Source organism: Patella vulgata, chromosome 1 (genome assembly GCF_932274485.2).
Source record: "Patella vulgata chromosome 1, xgPatVulg1.2, whole genome shotgun sequence".
Taxonomy (NCBI): Eukaryota; Metazoa; Mollusca; class Gastropoda; family Patellidae; genus Patella; species Patella vulgata.
In genome coordinates this window covers 17,791,091-17,813,161 of record NC_065879.2, presented here as the reverse complement: position 1 = coordinate 17,813,161, position 22,071 = coordinate 17,791,091, and the positions used below count along the sequence as shown (strand labels likewise).

At 39.8% G+C, this 22,071-nt stretch overlaps 3 long non-coding RNA genes across 3 annotated transcripts; 2 read left to right on the top strand and 1 right to left on the bottom strand.

The window, feature by feature from the left end:
* Positions 1–2,927: 2,927 nt before the first annotated feature.
* LOC126808934 (uncharacterized) lies at positions 2,928–9,356 on the top strand. Its single transcript, XR_007674842.2, has 8 exons — positions 2,928–3,005; positions 4,095–4,128; positions 5,195–5,428; positions 5,748–5,840; positions 6,685–6,738; positions 7,819–7,882; positions 8,839–8,936; positions 9,341–9,356. It is a non-coding gene; the product is annotated as an uncharacterized LOC126808934 (long non-coding RNA).
* Positions 9,357–9,918: 562 nt separating this feature from the next.
* LOC126808933 (uncharacterized) lies at positions 9,919–12,399 on the top strand. Its single transcript, XR_007674841.2, has 3 exons — positions 9,919–10,003; positions 10,557–10,672; positions 12,274–12,399. It is a non-coding gene; the product is annotated as an uncharacterized LOC126808933 (long non-coding RNA).
* Positions 12,400–16,628: 4,229 nt separating this feature from the next.
* Positions 16,629–20,809, bottom strand: LOC126808939 (uncharacterized). The gene is made up of 6 exons (XR_007674848.1): positions 20,732–20,809; positions 20,047–20,080; positions 18,869–19,102; positions 17,665–17,757; positions 17,207–17,492; positions 16,629–16,734 (listed from the first exon to the last, which is right to left on the bottom strand). It is a non-coding gene; the product is annotated as an uncharacterized LOC126808939 (long non-coding RNA).
* Between the last annotated feature and the right edge of the window lie 1,262 nt (positions 20,810–22,071).

Genomic DNA, 22,071 nt, shown 5'->3' with positions numbered 1-22,071 from the left:
TCATTAGCCCAGTCAGAGCAGAACAGTAGGACATTAAACCCCAATTTTTTCATTTTATATCTAAATCCTAGATAATGCTTCTTTATTGGAACTTTAAAGGACAATTTCAGTGTCAGCCAATTTTATATAATTATGTGATAGACCTGGTTACAAACATTCCGATTTTAACACAAAGATTTGAAGAATAAGGCGGTGGCACAAATCTTTCTATGAATAGTTCGTTTCCAACAGACATTCCGTGACAGTCTCATATAACAGGATTTTCCGGGATAGTTCCCCCTTGTCCATGGCGCAGAACGATGGGGGGCGGGCTGCCAACGTATAGTCGACCGGATGGGATGAAAAATTGCGGCCCCCTGTAAACCTTGGCATGCACGTAAAAGAACAGTTGTAATTTAAGTATTAGTAGGTCGTAGTACCGCTGTCCGAGCAAGATGTCGCCCATATCGTACTATATGGTGTATGCCCGTCTTCATTAGCCATGTCTCGTTAAACCCCTATTCATTATGAATAAAATGGCGATGATCGGATCACATGACTGTGACACGATGCCGTCTTTTTCATATATACACCTAACTAAATGAACAAAATAATGTCTCAATTACTTTCCAGTTTTCCCTGACAAAATGAATTCCTTTCGAGCTGCATATTTTAAACATAATGATCTTCTACACAAATGGGTGATCATTAAAGGGTGATAGAAGCACATTGGTACTCTTTTCAAAACTGAGCATAAACACTGACATAAATAGAGTCTTTAAAATCGATTTCGTGCAATGTCAACTTATTGTATGCCAAGATAGTGATAATTGTGAGAAGGACAAAGATGGCACATATTTGGTAAGCATCCGACAATAATTTCCTTCAAAGCCGTTAACTGGTCTTCCATCACACCGCCGGCAGCTGTCTGGTTCGGAAATGCGGACATACTAACGTTGTGACCTAGCCCTAGAAATCGTAATGTAAGTCGTAGTTGGGTTTTTATAGTCGGTTTGGTAAAGCGCATAGATCTGGTGTGGTCTTCCCTAAAACAGTTGATTAAAGCTCACCGGAAAAGCTTCATTATATATGAATAATGCATGTAATTATGTAATGCTAAGCTTGTTTGCTACGTGGTTCAATAGATGATGAACAGATTCGGTGTTTGCGTGTTGGCCATTTTGGATAGCCTCGTTTGTCACACAGTTGATTTTGTTGGGGTTTTTTTTGGCAATTGACTTGGTTAATCGCTGATAATAAATTTCGCGCGCTGTGAAGTAATGTAGCCGCAATTGTCATCATACATTTTTCCATTAACATAATTGTTTAGACCTTTGGTTAATCCCGATTGACTTTGTACACTGTGATGGATGGAATGTTAACCAGTTTTAAATTGGGTCAGGATTCGTCAGTCTCTGTAGCAATGTTTGGTTGTGATATTAGATCTTATAAAACGAAACTACTTACTGGTCTACCTTGAAAACAATGCTAATGCGACATTGCCAGGTTTAAACTAGAAGCAACATTACGTAAGGGAATGTCAACATTTGTCCTTTGTTCCAATGCTAATGCGACTTTGCCATGACCACCCACGGGCCCATCGTCATCCAGACATACGCTATTTTACTATTATGATAAGGGAGGCATAGATGTGCTAAATGCACTCTGTATCTCATAGATGTCATTGCCATTGGCAATGCGCCTCTAAATGCCAATGTTCTCACGTAGCTTGGGGTCCCTATTTATTTGGGTGAATCTTCTTAGTCTTTAATTGCCTCGCTTTTGATGGATTAATAAGACTGCAATCTGATTTAAACACAGACCCCATTTCGTTTTGTTTTTAATAGTTCAAAATTTATTTCGTTTTACTTGTCTTTATTTTACTAGGAGTTGTTATATAACCCGCGCTAACTGTGGGTAACCAACTAGAAACATCAACGCTGATTGGTTCAAATGTCGAACGTCATAGGGTCAAAATCCGCCCGTATGACCCCCTGACTTGACCTTCTACTACAACCGGTCAGATATTCATGTAGTGTAGGCCATCGGAAGTATGAAAAAACGTAACGAAACATAGATCTGTATATTAATCAGATTGATAAGATTGCCACACTCGAAATTTAAGCAATGAGCACCATTTGGGGATCACGTGGCTAAGTGGTAAGACGCTAAGTGTTCGATCCCTGCATTGGCCGAGAAAGTTCATCCAGATTTTCCGGCGTGGTTCTCCCTTGTCAGTGATGCAGGACGGAGGGACTGACAAAAAAAAGCTGTCTAGTTGTTCGGATGGGACGAAAAACCGAGGTCCGTGTACACATTGGCGTGCACGTAAAAGATCCCTTGACAGTTGGAATTCGATATAAGAGTAGGCCATAGTGCCGCTGTCCGGGCAAAATTTCCCCCATAGCACACTGTATGGCGTATGCCCGTCTTCATTAGCCCAGGTTAGGAGCAGAACAGTATGACGTTAAACTCCATTTCATTTCATTTCACCATTTACACTCAGTTTTCTAAAAACTTTCTAGAAAGGTTGTCCCTCGCGAGGTCAGACCCAGGGGGGGGGGGGGGGCCTCTGCCTCCACCCGTACAAGTTAATGTAATAGAAACTTCAAAAAACAAAACAAATTTAAAATCAGAATATTATGATAAAGAGATTAAATTTCTTTGAAATCTTTGCTGATTCAATACAGATTTTTTTAATTCGGATATTGATTTACAGAATTACATAAATAAACCTGAGAACTAGAGTAATGGTCGCCATAAAAGTGATCTACATGGGATTAGATATCTTTGAAAACTGACTGCTTCAATACAGATGCTTTTATTTCAGATATAAGATACGAGAAATGTTATCAATATCTGACCAATAATCCACTCTAACATGCATTGATTCAATAAATGTAAGTCAAAATACGAATATAAATTGGATTGTTTTGGTTATGTAAATCAGTTGTGAATAAACTGACAAAATGTTCACGAAGATACTAGTAGCTCTATTGGTGGTAACCCATGTGGTTCTAGCTAAGGTAAATATATTTATTCACATTGCCGTATCACAAAGTCTGCCATTGAGTCGACTGGCGTGGTTTCGAATCCCCGGTTGTACATGACAAGGAGTAGGGTCGCCTGTCCAACCTCGTGGGTTTTCTCCGGGTCCTCCGATTTCCTCCCACTGCTAAAGATCCCTATGCACAAGCGAATTATTGAAATATTATTAATTCATATATTATTCTCGAAATGACCTAGTTTGTGTCGCGTGGACATTAAACCCATCTCTCTCTCTCTCTCTCTCTCTCTCTCTTATCGCGAACTATTGTGTTTATGTTTCAACAGAAATTTGCTAAACAAGTCTTATTAGGTGTGCTAGAACACGCCGTAATGACTTTGAAAAGACAAATCGAATTAGATTAGCTACAAGTCGCAATGTACGATTGGTTTGAATTTTCATTCATATATAAAGATAACTACATTTCTTTAAACTGACACACCATCGCAAACTACTGTGTTTATATTACAACAGTCATATATTGGTGGGTGGATGTGGATAGCCGACTTGTTAGCGCGTGCATCATAAGGTCTGGCATTGAGTCCACTGGCGTGGTTTCGATATTCCCCGGTTGTACGTGACAAGGAGTATGGTCGCCTGTCCACAACGAGCGTGGTTTCGATTAACCGGTGGTACGTTAAAAGGGGTATGGTCGCCTGTCCAACCTCGTGGGTTTTTTAAGAGTCCACGTCGGGTTCATCCCACTGCCAAAGACCCCTATGCGCAAGCAAATTATTGAAATAAAATTGAACCATATTTTAGTCCCGAAATGACCTAGTTTGAATCGAGTGGACGTTAAACCCCATCTCTCTCTCTCTCTCTGTTCAGTAGTCACACTAACTGTTCTACACCTTCCAACGAACAGAAACAAGAACTTGGGTGAACATGGAAAAGTCGCAAGTTGCGTATCTGTGGATTATGTGAAAAACAAAAACTGTTCGTGTGATTATTTCCAATTAGCCATGTATATTGTTATAACACCTCTATTAGTTTTCCAAGTATGTTTTGAATACAAATGTCTAGAGCCTTCTCAACCTTACGGTATTTTTGTTTTCATTTATTTTATTAGTTTGAGGAACAGAAACCAAGGTTTAAGCGAAGTAGTAAGTTGTGACTTTAAACTATTTTTAATAAAGGCTTCCGACAAATACAATCAAATCGATATTTTTTTACCCAAACCAATGAGGTCATGGTCAGAAACAGACGAGTGTGTCACTAATTAGTACTTGACAGAATTGGGCGTGAAATTGATATCATAAGTTGTGTTTTCCCCCAATAAATCGGCTTGGACTAACCCTGTAGTGTGTCCCATGAAGACCCAAACCAATGAGATCTGGTCATTTTAACATAATCTTATACAAACGAGTGCATGGGTTAGGTATGTAAATAATAGTCAAAATGGCATTGATAATTTGTCCTTCCCTCAAATAGTCGTTTTTCTGCGAGAAGCCAAGAAAGTTGTTGACCCGATCGGGAACTTGTTCAATAGACCAAATTGTCATCTGGTTACTTTTAAAATAAGAGACACATGGTTATTTTATGTAGTTTGGTGGATACGATCATGACTATCCACACCACAAATACTCACATTTACGCTTTCTTTCTGTTCTCATCTCTTGTTTACTATAAAATAAAACCAAGTACTAAAAATCCAAACCAGTAGACATAGGCAAAATAGTGTAATCAGCAAGTGGACTGTTCATCTTGTACAAAATACACGACAAACAGTGGTAACGGGTGTCCAGAAGAGTACGCTTACCCTGCCTGGCGCCACACCCGCCATAGCTGTATGCAAACCATTAGACGAAATCTCGGTAAAATAGCGTAATTGGCCAATGGACTATCCATATGCAAAATGCACATGATGAACAGTGTTAACAGATGTAGTAGACATAATATAAATTGTTAATTGCGTTATGCATTTACAACAAGATACTACTATTGTGCTATGTAGTTTTGTCTTCGTTAGAAATCCCACGAATCAATGAATATCTTTACACAAGTAAGGTTTCGAAGAAATCAGATTGTATGTTCTAGATAATAAATAGCTACACTTCTGCTGGTCATGGGAATTTAAAACCGGAAGTACATTAGTTAATTTTGATGTCCTTACCTCAAAATGTTAGGGAGCACTTTATATTTTCTTTCAAATATTTGTATTGACTTTAGCTTGTGTATCGACAAAACAATATGGCGATGCGACGTTGATCGACTACCCTGGTACATCAGCAACATATCCAAACAACGCTGAATGTGATTGGACAATCTGCCCTGGTACACCGGAAGCACGTGTTGTTATCAAAAGCATGGACATTGAAAGGTCATACCACAGACAATGTGCGTACGATGCATTGAGCATACAACAAGTTAAATATTGTGGTTCAGTACCTGAGGATATGAATGGTGAGACAGTATATATAACGGATTATAATTTTGTCTTTTTAAATTGTGTTCATTACATTACATTGTTTTGTTGAAACTCTAAAAAATTTCAAATATTTAATTACAAGAGGTGTGAATCCAATTTGTTTGTAATATGAGTGATGCAGGGCAAGGGACAATGTATAGTCGTTCGGATGGGACGAAAACCCAAGGTCCCGTGTACGCATTGACCATTAAACCCCATTTTATTTCATTTGTTTACAGTAGGATGTTCAACCCCATTTTATTTCATTTGTTTACAGTGTGATGCTAAACCCCATTTGATTTTATTTGTTTACAGTGAAGACAAACAACGGTTGTATTGCAGTCAGCTTTACGAGTGATTCCAGTGTACGAAGAACTGGTTTCAGCCTTGAAGTTGGGCCAGCTCAAGGTAAGATAAGGTTCAGAATTATATTCTTGATGTTGCATCCGTAAGGGTTCATTCGAACTCACCCTATTAATTGTCCCAGCTTGGCATTTCAAAATGATTACTTTTTTATTATTGAACTACGCCGTGAGTTTTCCATATACAGAACTGCAATATAAACAACGTTACACAATAACACTCCCCCCCCCCCCCCCTGCTCCTTCCCCAAGTGTGTTGTAAATTCACCCTTCCGGAAATTTACATTCCCATTCCTCTTTTATTACTTGTATTAGCTTATGGCTTACAAAATAATACTGCATTGAAACTGACGTAACAAATTGTTTTCAAGATACAAATTGTTTTGAACAGCGGTTAACTGGACTATTAAGCTATGGTGCGAACAACAGACCACTTTGAAATGAGTCCTTGCCGGGAAAGTTCATTGGGATTTTCCGGTGTGGTTTTCCCTTGTCAGTGGTGCAGGAAGGAGGGCCTGACAAGGACAGTTGTCTAGCGATTCGGAGGGCCTGACAAGGACAGATGTTTAGCCATTCGGATTGGACAAAGAAACGAGGTATCGTGTAGTCATTGGCGTGCACGTAAAAGATCCCTTGGCAGTTAAAATTCGATATATGAGTAGGCTGTAGTGCCGCTGTCCCTCATAGCACACTGTATGGCGTATGTCCGTCTTCATTAGCACCGTCGGAGCAGAACATTAGGACGTTAAACTCCATTTCATTTTTGTAATGATATCAGTAGTATCTACTTACTTGTCGACGTGGAGTTTTCGCCCTCTGTTAATTTACACAGATTCGTCTTCAAATTTACAGTTGCAATTTTATATTGCTGATGTGGTTGCATATTGCAGGTAACGGTAGCTACTCCTCTGTTAACCTTATTTCTAGTCCAGAAATTTTTAACCGTAAGTACATTAATTATTATCCACGTCCCAGAGCAGTACGACGTGAGACCCATTCCATTTAATTTATTATCGACATTCAATGTTACAGCATTAGGAAAAAGGGTATATCACGCCTGTCATTCCCCGACAATATCATGTCAATATACGAATCTTTGTCTAATGTTTAATATGCAACAAATATGTTCGACGTTGACTCGATAATTTCCGTCTTCATTATCCCAGTCGGTGCATATTTAGACCAGTGAAGCGGATGATAGTTGACTGAGAGAGAGAGAGAGAGAGAGAGAGAGAGAGGGGGGGTAACGTCCACTGGACACACTCTAGGTCATTTCGTGACTAACATATGGTTTAATTTTATTTCAACAATAATTCGCTTGCGCGTAGGGGTCTGTACCGGTGTAGAAGTGGGAGAAAACCGAATTATAGCTGACTTGTCCTAAAACAGAGGGAGATGGGGTTTAACGTCCACTCGGCGCACATTAGTCATAATTATGGTTCAATTATATTCCAATAATTCGCTAGCGTGTTGGCGCCTTTAGCATATGGTTCAATTATATTCCAATAATTCGCTAGCGCGTAGGGGTCTTTAGCATTGAGGAGAAGCCGGAGGACCCGGAGAAAACCCACGAGGTTGGACAGACGATCCTCTGCCTTGTCACGTACAATCGAGGAATCGAAACCACACCCCATGACACAATGATAGACGTTATGATCAAACGCTCGCGGGTTAACCATTAGATACCCCCACCCCAGCCCCCGTCCTAAAACAAATAATACGCAGTTCGTCTATTTATGGTAAACTCCCTTCACGATTTGCAGCAGATACGTGATTCAAGTTGAGCATTGTATCGTTATAAAGTGCAACCTCAGTTATGAACGCGACATGGGCATGTTGGACTGTATGTTTTTAGAAAGTTTAAGATCATTGAAATGCTATAGACAAAATGTGGTAGAACATGAAATAGAGCGAGACTTACATTGAAATCATTTATCCTCGAATTTATAAAGTCTAATTACCCTCATTCACATATCATATGAAATGTCATATTTCATTTGGATTTGTCTACTATTTTCTTTTAGAATGTGACCTAGACATGTTAGATACCTGTACTATGGTGTTCCACAGCAGCGCTGGTATATGTGGGTAGGTATTTAAAATCTAAACCGAAAACAAATAAAATACGTCATCTTTATGTATTCTGTCAACGAGAAGAGACACTTAGGTGTTCTACAATGAGGCTTTATACCTTGGGGGTGCTCGATTGTCAGTTCAGAACGTCCCGTATTGACAGAATACAATTGAGTGACGCGGAATTGGTTGAAATATTTTCTTCTTCAGCTGTCACAGTTCTGCCAGTCCCGACTACTAAGGTGGTGTGAGTAGAATCGTGACGGAACTGATTGCGAGCATTTTAATTCCTAAATCGAAATCGAAAATGTTTAGTTAATCTTGTGTGTATAAGAGATCTAAATGAATTCAAACAGCATTATATAACAGTATACACATATTTTGAATATGGCGGCCATATAGGGCAGAGATCTATTCTCAAAGCAGATAGTACTCTGTGTGCAGCATGGTTTTAGCAGTGACCAAGAACGGGACATAATACCAACAGAACCATCTTTTGTTCTTGATCTGTAGTTTATCCAGAGATTCCATAAAGACACACGTTTAGCCAACATACTCATGTAATTAGACAGTAAAGCAGATTGCAAAATTATCAAAGGTAGATAATATTTCGCTTGCATGCAGGGGTCTTTAGCAGTAGGAGAAAACCGGAGGAAACCAATGAGGTTGGACCGACGACCATACTGGGTACAAGCCGAAAAACCAAACCACCCCACTTGATTCAATAACAGACAGTCTAATCCAACGCGTAAGCGTTAACCATTCGCCCCTCCCCAAACCTATGTAACCTTTGTGTTAATGGGGAGGGGGGTCGCAAAACCCCGTATTAGAAATTGGTAACTATTTTCGTAGCGCTTATTACTATATCTAGAATGTAACCACACCCTTTTAAACATACAACAGTCGGCGATTATTTAATGTCAAGTGATGTTGATGAACAAATCTCTTACTTCTTTTATATTTTCTTCCAGGTCACTGGGGTCATTTTCCACCTGCATGCGATATCATCAATGTTCCCACCTTGTTGCTGAAAATATTGAACACTTGAATGAGACTTGCTCTGCTAACAGTAAGTGTATATGGATGTATTATATTCCCAATATCACATCTTGTGTAAGAAAAGAGGGTGGGGGGGTAACGTGCACTCAACACAAACTAGGTCATTTCGGGTCTAACAATCATTCGCTTGAGCGTAGGAATCTTTAGCAATGGATTGAAACCGTACGACCCAGAGGTCGGACAGGGGACCCTACTCCTTGTCATGTACTAGCGAGAAATCGGAAACACGGCACTTGACTCAATTACAGACCTTATCATCTAAAGCACACGCGTTAGACCATTCGATTATTCTGTCCAGCTCGCCCATTTTTTGTAATAATATGCTCAACTAATGTGTCAGAGATGACGATAAATATACTCAATTTAATGTACCCAATTTGACTTTATTTAATTCATTTTCTATCTTTATTTCAGGTTCAGCACTATCAGGCAAGATAATCTATTTTTATATTATATAGACATTTCACGTTGGAGTATACTGCTGTCATCTCTGCTGTCATCTATTTCAGTCCGTCTGCGATTCCTGTAGCCATTATGTTTATCATTACTTCTGAAATTGTTTATTCATACTTGATGGAGTTGGTCGTTCGGGACCCCGTTTGGGTTTGGGGGAATTTAAAGATTGTGTACAAACAATTCAGGATTGCATGGACGTTTGTAAAAGAATAAAATCCGGATGGAAATTTAGAGACCCCGCCCCCTCCGGAGTTCTGATGCTGGGTGCATATTCATTTGACGGGCAACGTTATTTTATATTTTGTATTTGAAAATTACCGTTTCCGCAGTGGTTTCAATGTTTACACCTTTTGTTTGGACAAAATACTACACGGCGATATCACTTGGTGGAAGCGGGCGTTGATTATGGTTATTTCAAGAAATACTAGAAAACAAAAATGACGAACAGCCTAATCAAAGGGTTGTACTAATTTCATTCCATCCAGTAATAGTAAAACCAATGTAATATGTTAAGTGTATAACAAACACTTCCCTTGCAGGTTGCAACATGCAAGAAGCTGCACAATGTGCCGTATCCATTTTAGATATAACCCATTCCACTGATGTGTCATTTATATGTCAGTAAGTACAAACAAACTTTTCATCCGGTTTCTTTCGGCTACCAAACCCTATTCAAAAATAAAACATCACTAAATTATTTATATTATCTACCTCCCTAGAATTGATTTGGCGAAAAGATTTAGGGTGTCATGGATAGTGTCATATCTAAATGAAAGAAAATGAGTTAAGCCCGTTGTCCGTGTACGAGTTCTCACGGCGTTTCGTTTTTGCTGGCGAAAATGTCGGTCTAATGCAACTGTAAAGGGACCGTTCCCATGCAATCTGGGCGCGTACTTGGAAAATGTTTTTATGCTATAAGGTGTTAGACTGTAAGGTAGTGTATACCATCTTAATGAAGGGAGTTGGGCTGTAAGGGATTGTATATATAATACCTTAATGAAAAGAGTAAGGCTGTAAGGGGTTATTGTATGATAACTTAAAACAGTAAGGCTGTAAGGGTGTGTTGTATGATAACTTAATGCAAACAGTTAGGCTGTAAGGATTTGTTGTATACGGGTTTGTATGATACCTAAATGATTGTATGAAATAAATTTGTTGCGCATTAATTTTTCAGAACAATCCGAAGTGGTATCGAATGTTTTGCGAATGTAGGATGTTTAGCATTGGTACAGCTATACGAGACACGTGTTAATCAGCTGGCTGATATGTGCATGCAATACACCGGGAGCGGTATGTAATCATCATATATAATTATGAATAAACTGAATATCGTAATTTCATCAAGTGCTCAAATATGCTGTAATAACATAAATGGTCAGCAGTGGGGTCAGTTAGCATAGTCTGTCTCGTACATGATACCTTTCTATATTTACATGTGATTGAAGAATAGTAAGCCGTACGTGTAAGCGATGTGAATTCCCAGTTGGTATCGGCAGTAATATAATTACTAAGCATACCCAGCTTCTAACACGACTCCCACCATTACTCTTCTCCGAGTCCTCCGGTTTCCTCCCACTGCCAAAGATCCCTACGCGCAAGCGAATTATTAAAATAAAATTGAACCATATGTTAGTCCCGAAATGACCTAGGTTGTGTCGAGTTAACGTTAAACCCCATTTTTCTCTCTCTCTCTCTCTCCATTACTCAGCTTAGTAGTATGTAACTTATACTTACTGTAGTGGAACGATAAACCCGATTTCATTTCATTTGTGGTAGACACATGGAGAAACTGGCGATCTTAAAATTGTCACGTGAAACATTTGAATCGAAACCGCTAAACTTGAATCGATCCTATGATATTATTTCAGCAGTTTATATTTAAACAATGTACAGGTGTACTTGATCCGGTAGAGGTCAACATTCTAGTCGCAACCGTTTATATGGTAACAATAGCCATAACGTATAAATGATCTGGAACCGGATGCTCAAAACTCAGTTATTTTAACGATCCGTTAAGCTCTAACGCATCGTTATCTTTCTAACATGTCGTTTGTTAACGGCGCGTTAAATGTCTGTTGCTGGAAAGTCAATTTCCTTATCCGTTAAAGTTAATCCAAGAGTATATAGACCGTTTGGTCTCATTGGCTGAATTTTAAACTTTTAAATTCAATGTACATAGAAGTTGGTATTAACAAGAAACTGGAGAAAATGGGACAGCTGTGCAGTCTGTTCACAAAACTTGATTTAAGACAAAAGAGATAACTCTAGAAAACACTATAAAAAAATATATAGACATTCTGTGTTAAAGATAACGATCCGTTAACTCCATGTTAACGAGCGAGTCGTTCGTTATTAAAGATAAATTATGTAAGATTTAGATAAAGAGCTAGCCATTCTTGCTATAATAGTTCGAAAATAGATAATGTAAAATGAATAATTTGAAAATTTCATTCAAATCGCTCCATTGCGAGCGAAGATATTAGCCTTTGAAGGTTTGACAAGACGTGTGCAATAATTTCAACCACCGTATTGGTTGTTCGAAGCCAAGTCCCGCTCCTCCATTTTTTAGCTTAAATCAAAATATGGCTGAACTGTTCTAATCTGTGTAATATCGGAGAAATGTGATGCCATCGAAAGTTGATTATGGCCTGGATAAGTTAATTAATGTCTAATTAATAATTTAGGTAACATTTCAGGCCTAAAGAAAGACCTGCAATAGGCAGATTTAGCTCTTGCATAATATATGTTTAAGTTAACGGAACTTTGGACAACCGACCCCTTGTAGTCACGGAACCTCCCGAGGACTCTCGGGTATAATATTTCGTAGCACCTGATTGTTTATCACCATATTAACTATAATCTAATGTGTTTTCTTTGATCTATATTTACAGATATATCCATATGAACGGAAGCCATGACGAGAACCCAAGTACCACAGTCAACCCTCGATTAATAAAACAATATTACATCTAAATAATCTGTTGTAATCTGTGTTCTTGAATAATAAAATACTAAGCTTTAATATATAGGTCTATTCATTTTTTTTCATTAAGACATTCTGTGCACAGGGATCTATCTACTCTATTTCAAGAATAGATCTCTGTCCTAAATGACAGCCATATCCAACAATTAGTATACTGTTTTGTAGTGTGGAGTTTATTTACTTTATCAAATGATGCGCTCTTTAATGTATTGAAGTTGTTAGCTAGTACAAGTGACAACGAGAACTGGGCTAATAAGATATACCTTGTAGATTAAAATCGGGCAATGATATCATAACCTACTAATCCAAATATAGTATCCAATGCTTTAGAATAGTGGACACCCGTCATACGCCCCTCCTCGTTGGTCCCCATATTAAAACATTGTGTTTAAATCTAGGGTGAGTTCTGGGCCAGTCTATGACTCAAGAAAGAACGAGGTTTAAACTTTTAGACATCATTCAGAGTTCCTAGGGAACATCATACTCACAGCCCCTTCAACTTAGAGGCCAGAAAACAGACATCAGTGGTGTTCCTAGAGGGGCATATAGCAGGCCGGGATACCGACATCATGCGGGGTTCTTAGACGAAGGCATACCCACAGCCTCCTGGGCTTAGACGCTGGGGTGAAGACATCGTGGTTCTTAGAAGAACGTGCTCTCAGCGTCTGGTTCGCGGCGGGGTTGGAGACAACATGTAGTGTTTCAGCCTTAGGTTTGGGTTCTAGGCTTGTTAAACGCAGAGTGTAGATATTATAACAACTCATAACGTACTATGCTGTAGTTTCATGTATTTCATATATACTCTTCGAAAAAATTAGGGGATATTGAAATGCAAATACCTATGCAGGTGGTGATATGATAAATAGTCATGGACACTTGACATGCTTTGAGAGTATGTTGACAGACGAAGAACCTATCGCCCCAACAGAACCACTGACCTGCACATACACGTAGGGGGGGGGGGGCATTGTCAAATATGACACTTCAAGGAAGGGTTGATGAAAACTGCTGCGTGCTGGTTTATCCTATCCATATTTGCTTTCCTATCGATTTTTGCATAAGATTTACTGTACTGTATCTTTGCTTTAGTGTGGTACGTTTAATTTGCAATGAGACGTCTTCAACATGATGAATTTCTACGTGTTATTAGCATGCTTCAAATGGGTTCTACACAGCGAGCAGTGGCCAACATGCTTAATGTGTCACAGTCTGTGGTCAGCAGACTGTGGAACCGGTACCAACAAACACACAATCATGATGATAGACCTCGTTCAGGTCTTCCTAGAGCTACTACACAAGCCCAGGATCGATACATCCGTACACAGGTTCTGCGAAATCGAGGACAAACGGTCAATTAGCTTTCTGTAAACTTGTACAAAGTTACAGAAATTCGAGTTACACCCTAAACTATTAGAAATCGACTACATGCAACCCATTTGCATGCGCGACGACCGCGTGTTGTGCCTTCTTTAACTCGCCAGCGCATGGCAAACAGGCGTCACTGGTGTACGTTTAATTTGCAATGGGACGTCTTCAACATGATGAACGTCTACGTGCTATTAGCATGCTTCAAATGGGCTCTACACAGCGAGCAGTAGCCAACATGCTTAATGTGCCACAGTCTGTGATCAGCAGACTGTGGAACCGGTACCAACAAACACACAATCCTGATGATAGACCTCGTTCAGGTCGTCCTAGAGCTACTACACAAGTCCAGGATCGATACATTCGTACACAGGTTCTGCGAAATCGAGGACAAACGGTCAATCAGCTTTCTGTAAACTTGTACCAAGTTACAGAAATTCGGGTTACACACTAAACTATTAGAAATCGGCTACATGCAGCCCATTCGCATGCGCGACCACCGCGTGTTGTGCCTCCATTAACTCGCCAGCGCATGACAAACAGGCGTCAATGGTGTAGGCAGCGTAGAAATTGGGGTAATCGTCGATGGGCGCGTGTAATGTTCTCAGATGAGTACAGATGTACTCTGGATTTCACCGATAGGCGTGCTAGCGTTTGGAGGCGTGTAAATGAGCGTCATGCTAACGTTAACGTCAGACAACATGACAGATTCAGTCGTGGGTCTGTTATGGTGTGGGGAGGAATCGCCATGACTGGCAGAACTGAAATGAAATGAAATGGGGTTTAACGTCCTACTGTTCTGGGCTAACGAAGATGGGCATACGCCATACAGTGTGCCATGAGGGAAATTTTGCCCGGCAGCGGCACTATAATCGCCTACTCTTATATCGAATTCCAACTGCCAAGGGATCTTTTACGTGCATTCCAATGTTTACACGGGACCTCGGTTTTTCGTCTCATCCGAAGGACTAGAAAACTGTCCTTGTCAGGCCCTCCGTCCTGCATCACTGACAAGGGGAAACCACGTCGGAAAATCGGGATGCACTTTCTCGGCCAATGCAGGGATCGAACACCCGACCTCCAGGCTAGCGAGCCAGCGCCTTACCCACCTAGCCACCGTGGCTCATATTGTTCAAGGACGGGTCACTGGTGTGTACTACCGTGACCACATTCTGGCACCGACGACAATGCCCGTGCCCACCGCGCTCGTGTCGTGAATGACTACCTCCAGCGTCTCCATATTGTCCATATCCCATGGCCAACAATGAGTCCTGACCTTTCCCCTATAGAGCATGTCTGGGACATGATTGGGAGACGTGTTCGTCGACGTCAACGTCAACGTCAACCGACAACACTGCAAGAATTGGCAGTGGTACTGCAAGAGAAGTGGGTCAGATTGCCCTAAATCGTGATTTGACGGTTGATTAGGAGCATACCACGACGAATTGCTGAATGTCTGAGGATTGGTGGCGCAATTACTCATTATTAAGACAAAAATCAAAGACGTCCATTTTCACTTTTGACAGTGTATCTCTTTGGGAGTGAAATGGGGCCACTCATATGAACTGTTTATGTTCATGTGTAGGCAATTGGCCTGTTATTAACATACACTGATTACCTCTAATAAAAACAGCAGTGCATTTCCGCAGTTTTGTATTGTTTCTGAATATCCCCTACTTTTTTGTAGAGTATAGATAGTTATAATAGCAACACGGTGTTCCAGGGGTAATTGATAACTGAAGTTTTAAATACAGCGTGAAAGTCCTACCGAGACGACGGATAGAGTTACAGGCCGTTTTCTGGAGATTCGTGACTAGAATAGTGTCACATATTATTTTATTCTTTTGGTGCCGAAACACAGGATACAGTGTCACACCGGTTCAAATCTGTTATTAAATGAAAGTTAATTAAATGAAAGAATAATATATACTTTGCAAACTTATCAATATAATATACTTGGTGTTTTTGACTAAAATCGTCGATTTAGGACTATCGTCGTCCCTGTTCTCAAGCGGGGCTAATTTAGACAACATAAGTTTAGTATGGGGTATCTGACTGACACACTGTTTGGTTGTGTGAGCCAACCAAGGTCCACCAGCATGACAGGAACGCGTGATAACTGTTTGGGTGCGTGAGCCCATCACCGTCCATCCACATGGCAGGAACCCGTGATATAACTGTTTGTTTGTGTGAGCCCACCACCGTTCATCCACATACCAGGAACGCGTGATAACTGTTTGGAGATGACCGATGAACAGACTACAACGCAACGACCCAGACAAGTTCCCGTATGGTCACTTGTTTTGAATTTAGAGTTTATTTCATGAAATGAAGACGGGCATAGTATGCTGTATGGGACATTTTGCCCGGACAGCGGTGCTACGGCCTACTTTTATATCGAATTCCAACTGCAAAGGGACCACCAATGAACTTTCTCTGCCAACACCCGACCGGGAGCGAACCTGCGACCTCCAGGCTAGCGATTCAGACAATGGTGTAATTCAAAGACAAAGGAAACACCATGGGCACATTGAGTAAGATGCTAACCCGGCGTTTCGGTGTTGACCGAGAAAGAGAGAGAAAAATGGGGTTTAACATCCACTCAACACAAACTAAGTCATTTCTGGGCTAACACATCGTTCAATTGTATTTCAGTAATTCGCTTGCAGTGGGAGGAAACCGGGGGACCCGGCGAAAACCCACGAAGATGAACAGGCGTCCCAACTCCTTGTCACGTACAACCGGGAAAGCGAAACCACGCCAGTTGTTTGAATAAATAGTCAAACATGGATAGATTCAATGCAGTATTAAGCTAACGAAATGTCAAGATTGAATTATAATCCCAAAAAGACAAACATGGGAAATTCGGTTGATTATGTGAGAATACAAAGTCAAGTGGTTGCTTTATATTTTATTAATAATATCTAGCTGTTGGTCGGCAGTTTTCTACTTGGTTGTCGAAATGTACCGTACCTGGTAATGGATATAGCTTTACCGTACTTGCCTGGAAAATACAATAATATACAAATATTGTTTCACTCATGTTTGAAAAAGAATTGTTGAGATAATGTTGTACCATGTTTCAAGTCCAGAAATAACCTAGTTTTTGTCGAATGGACGTAACCCACGGACCATCTCTATCATCCTTCCTATCTCTCGCCCACCTTGTATCCACAAATATAATGCAAAGGATTTAACCAGTGATCAAATAGACAGCTTACCCCATATTGGACATTATTTTTTATTATAGGGTGACTGGAACGTTAAAAATTACTTTTTGTTCAACCATTTGCATCAATTAACCTAACGGTTAGTTGCAATTAATTCATATGGAAGAAGTTCAATATCTGTATCAAGTTTTTTTAAATCTAAATTTGGTGATTATAGTTTATGTTGGGCGGCAAGGGTGGGAACTATTATCTTATTGATGTGTGCAGATGTTGAATATTGACGTTGAAAATAAATAATGCACTTACCGTTAAAAGTAATAACTGTTGCTTGGGTAGTTAGCTGAGGTGAAGGGTGGGAAGTAATGTGGGTCGATGCTTGGGTAGTTAGCTGAGGTGAAGCTTGGGTAGTAATCTGTACTGTAGCTTGGGTTGTAATCTGAGGTGAAGCTTGGGAAAAAATATGGGTTGTAATCTGAGGTGAAGCTTGGGGTGTAGCTTGGGATGTAATCTGAGGTGAAGCTTGGGATGTAATCTGGGTAGTTGCTAGGGTAAGATGGAGTGCTGTAATTACTAATAGTAGAGCTAGTATTACCTAGAACAAACAAGACAACCAGTTCAATGGCACAAAAATATAATTTCTAATGTAAAGGGGAGGTAACTCCTCAAAACCATATACTGACCTTATTACTGCTACCATAACGAATGCAAGACAACGACATCAACATCATAATCATCATCCAAAAATAATTTTATGCTTATCTTACCTTGACCTCGACTAATTTCAAGACTGAAACCCGTCTGTCGAACACTAGAATCACTCGTAAAGCTGACTGCAAGACAACCGTTGTTTGTCTTCACTGTAAACAAATGAAATCAAATGGGGTTTAACGTCCTACTGTAAATAAATAATCATAGAGTATGTAAAAAAAACCACCACAATTTCAGACATATTTTGTTACAAACAAACGTGTTTTACCTTTGTATTTTAAGTGTTTATACATAGAACGTATTACAATAAACGTGTTTTACCTTTGTATTTTAAGTGTTTATATATAGAACGTATTACAATAAACGTGTTGTACCTTTGTATTTCAAATGTTTATATATAAAACAAATTGGATGTGTATCGATGTGAATTATTATTTGAAATATTTAAAATTTCAAAAACTATATATACTCTTAAATAAAAGTAGGTGATATTCAGAAACAATACAAAACTGCAGAAATGTACGTCTGTTTTCATTAGAGGTAACCAGTGTATGTTAATAACAGGCCAATTGCCTACACATAAACAGTTCATATGGGCGGCTTATCTGACGGCCCCATTTCACTTGCAAATTGCCTACACATGAACATAAACAGTTCATATGGGCGGCTTATCTGGCGGCCCCATTTCACTCGCAAAGAGATACACTGTCAAAAATGAAAATGGACGTTTTTGATTTTGTTCTTAATAATGAGTAATTGCTCCACCAATCCTCAGACATTCAGCAATTCGTCGTGGGATGCTGCTAATCAACCGCCCAATCATGATTTGGGGCAATCTGACCTACCCCTCTTGCAGTGCCACGGCAAATTCTTGCAGTGATGTCGGTTGACGTTGACGTCGACGAACACGCCTCTCTAAAGTAAAGATACGCTAAACAGTAAATCTTATGCAAGAACCGATAGGAAAGCAAACATGGATAGATAAACCACCAGTTTTCAAATTTGACAATGAACACCTCCCATGTGTATGGCGCTGTTTGCGTGTCGCATGTGCAGCTCGTTGGTTCTGTTGGGGCGATAAATTCTTCATCTGTGAATATACTCTCAAAGCATGTCAAGTGCCCATGACTATTTATCATATCACAACCTGCATAGGTATTTGCATTGCAATATCCCCTACTTTTTTGAAGAGTATATATATATATACATTAGATTAGTAAATCCATTATTAACGCTATGAAATATTTTGTGTTTTCTTACCATTCATATCCACAGATGCTGAACCACAATATTTAACTTGTTGTATGCTCAATGCATCGTACGCACAGTGTCTGTAGTATGACTTTTCAATGTCCATGCGTGTGATAACAATATGTGCTTCCGGTGTACCAGGACAGACTGTCCAATCACATGCAGCGTTGTTTGGATATGTTGCTGTTGTACCAGGGTAGTTGATCACCGTCACATCGCCATTTTGTTTTGTCGATACACAAGCTAAAGGAAAAGCGAGAGAAATGAAGCTTAACGTCCACTCCACACACACTAGGTCATTTCGGGAGTAACATATGGTTCAATTGTATTTCATTAATTCGCTTTTGCATAGGGGTCTTTAGCAGTGGGAGGAAACCGGAGGACAGGCGAACCTACTGGGGTAGTAGATCTTTGTCACATCCCAATTTTCTTTTATACAAGCTAAACATAATTAAAAATATTTTAAACAAAACAAGATTCATATACATTTTCTGCTTGAAACATGGTTTATAGTTGTGGGTATTTACAGTCTGTATTAAGATTTAGACTGTGTGTTTCGTCCTTATTTTATTGACACTATTCAAATATGAGATAATTTCCAATTGATATTTACGTTATGCTTAAAAAAAACATTCATTAAATGGTCCCGGGCAGCTTTTGTTTTACTTTGAAATGCAACATTATGATCATTTAGCATTCAACTCCACATTGACTATTATTTACCTATTATTTACACATACCCGCGTTACCATGACTAGACTTCTCAGTCTGATTAAAACACAGATCCTATTTCGTTTCGTTTATATAGTTCAAATTTCATTTTATTTGTCTGTACTACAGTAGGATCTGGAAGAGTTGCTATATAACCTGCATTCTGGATGGCGTGAGGGATTAGCGAATGAAACCATCTGTTACAGCGACTTCTTGGCGTGCGTTGCACGGAACTGTGGATAAACAACTAGAAACGTCAACGTTGATTGATTTATCAATGTCTGACGGCATAGGTCAAAAGTCGTTCGTAGACCTCTGACGCGACCTTTCACTACAACCGGTCAGATCTTCATGTAGTGTAGGCCATCAAAAGTATAATATATAAAAACGAAACGAAATATGATCTGTATTTTAATCAGATTGTAGACTGTGCTGGTAATATCTCAAATAGTAGTTAATTTAATGACGCAACTTACTACTTCGTTTAAACCTTGGTTTCTGTTCTTCAAACTGAAAACAATATAATAAAATAATAATAAAACAATAATAAAATATTCCAAGAGTTAATATAGATGGCTAAATAATAGAAGGCCCAGCCTAGTTAATAGACTAATTAACATTTGTATTCCAATCTTGTGCTAATATGTTGTGGCAGACCCAATACGACACCACCTAATACGATTCGGCTATCGTAATGAAATGAAATGAAATGGGGTTTAACGTCCTACGGTTCTGCTCCGATTTGGGCTTATGAAGAGGGGCATACGCCATACAGTGTGCTATGAGGGACATTTTTGCCTGGACAGCGACACCAGGGCCTACTTTTAGATCGAATTCAAGCTGCTAAGGGATCTTTTACGTACAAACTAATTTGTAGACGGGACACCACTGACAAGGGGCAACCATGTCGGGAAAATACAGATGAACTTTATCTGCCAATGCAGGAATCGAACAAGCGAACTTCAGGCTAGCGAGCTAGCATCATACCCCCACACCCTTCGTCTATCGTACTTAATACGACTTAAGTCTAGCATATCTAAGGATATGTGTTCTGGCATAACTGACGCGAATTGTTCTAGCACACTTCATACATTAATAGGGCATATCGACTCTGAAATCTAGATATAACCAAACTAAAAGAATTTAAAGAACTAACGGTACCGTTTTATCAACGTGATTAGCCAGAACCACATGGACTACCACCAGTAGAGCTACTAGTATCTTTGTGAACATCTTGACTTGTCAGTTTATTCACTGTTTTACAGAACCCAACAGACCACTTTTATACTCTTATGTTGACTTGGATTTGTTTTGGTATTTTATTTACTAAGACCCATCTGTATTGAAACAATGCATGTTAGAATGGATTATTGGCCAGATATTGATACCATTCCTCGTATCTTATATTTGAAATACAAACATCTGTATTGAAGCAGTCAGTTTTCAAAGATATTTAATCCCATGTAGATCACTTTATGGCGACTGTAACTTTAGTTCTCAGTTTACCATGTTTAAAGCGGAGCCGGGAGGGTTAGATGGCTGAATGGTTAGCACGTGCGTACTGTATTATACGGCCTGTCATTGAGTCAACTGGCGTGGTTTCGAATCCCCGGTTGTACGTGACAAGGAGTAGGGTCGCCTGTCCAATCTCGTGGGTTTTCTCCGGGTCCTCCGGTTTCCTCCCCTTGCTAAAGACCCCTACGCGCAAGCGAATTATTGAAAGAAAATAAAACCATATGTTAGTCCCGAAATGACCTAGTTTGTGTCGAGTGGACGTTAAACCCCATCTCTCTCTCTCTCTCTCTCTCTCTCTTAAAGCGGAGCCACGTTGACTCAGTAAGACGATCGCGTGTTCGATCTTTGTGTTGACAGAAAGTTTATCGCGATTTCCTGGCGTGGTCCCCCCCCCCCCCTGGTCCTAGTGACCTAGTTTGTGTCGAGTGGACGTTAAACCCCATCTCTCTCTCTCTCTCTCTCTCTCTTAAAGCGGAGCCACGTTGACTCAGTAAGACGATCGCGTGTTCGATCTTTGTGTTGACAGAAAGTTTATCGCGATTTCCTGGCGTGGTCCCCCCCCCCTGGTCCTGGTGTACTACTGTGGGTCTGGCAAGGGTCAACATATAGCCGTTCGGATGGAGCAAAAACCGGCTCTCGTGTACACATTGGCGTTCATGTAAAAGAATCATTGACAGCTGAAATTCGATATAAGTGCAGGCCGTAATACCTTTTTTTAGGCGTCATTTCCCTCATATATGACGTATGCTCGTCTTCATTAGTCTAGTCGGGGCAGATCAGTAGGACGGTAACCCCCATTTCAATTTATGTTTAGAACTGTATTGTATAAATCTATTTGCCTCGTATCTTATATCTGATTTCAACACATCTGTGTTTAACCAGTTAAGTGAGTTTGAAAGGAAATGTAATCTTAGGTAGATCACTTTACGGCGACCATGACTCTATTTTGCATGTGTTTAAGTCTAAAACGTAATTTTACAAAATCG